Here is an 875-nt window from a genome sequence, read left to right on the forward strand (position 1 = left end):
CGTCTAGCACCATTTGGTGAACTTTGGCGATGTTTTCGTCGGTAGTTGCAGTTTTTGGACGTCCTGAACGTTCATCGTCTCCCAAGCTCTTACGGCCACGTTTAAATTCAGCGGCCCAAAATTTCACTGTCGTAAATGATGGTGCAGAGTCCCCATACACAGAATCCAACTCATCTTTGATTTGCGTAGGCGTATTGCCTTTCAAAAACAAATATTTAATGACAGCTCGATACTCGATTTTGTCCATTTTCACAAAAACACTCACATCAACTTACTCAAACGACTGTTACATAACAACTGCGAGTCCAAAATGGCTGAAACTTCGGTGAGTAACTGTCAACAGATGAACAACGAAATTCACTAGCTTTTATTTACAAGTGCTGCTATCTTCACGTTGAGGTCGGAAACTTTTCAGACCACCCTCGTATTAAAACGTTATTGATGCTGATGATAAATAATAAGAAAGTGATTGTATGCATATAGCATCACCTCGAATGTCCAAATGTATATTTTCATCGTCTGTAAATAAATCAAGATAGTTGTATATTCTCGTGATCATATTTTTAACCTGCCTATAAAAGTAAACATTCTACGACAAGTAGATTGCTGTACATTTCAACGATATTATTTTCAAGTTATATATTTATTTATATTTTTCATATTCCGGCGCGGAATATCTTCTTGTATGTTTGATTGTATGTTTGTTCTCTTCTCTTAACAAGAACTAAAAACTTATTAAATATAACAGAAAACATGTCGTTTTAATATGTACTAAAATATATATTGCAAATCAATTTAGCTGGTTGTGGCATGCCCTTGTTAGTTTTTAGCGGCATGGCCCAAGCATGCTTGCTCAGCACATCGATAACGGTGAG

The sequence above is a fragment of the Odontomachus brunneus genome, unplaced genomic scaffold (genome assembly GCF_010583005.1).
Source record: "Odontomachus brunneus isolate Ranch 3 - 2012 unplaced genomic scaffold, Obru_v1 Obru_scaffold_204, whole genome shotgun sequence".
Classification (NCBI taxonomy): domain Eukaryota; kingdom Metazoa; phylum Arthropoda; class Insecta; order Hymenoptera; family Formicidae; genus Odontomachus; species Odontomachus brunneus.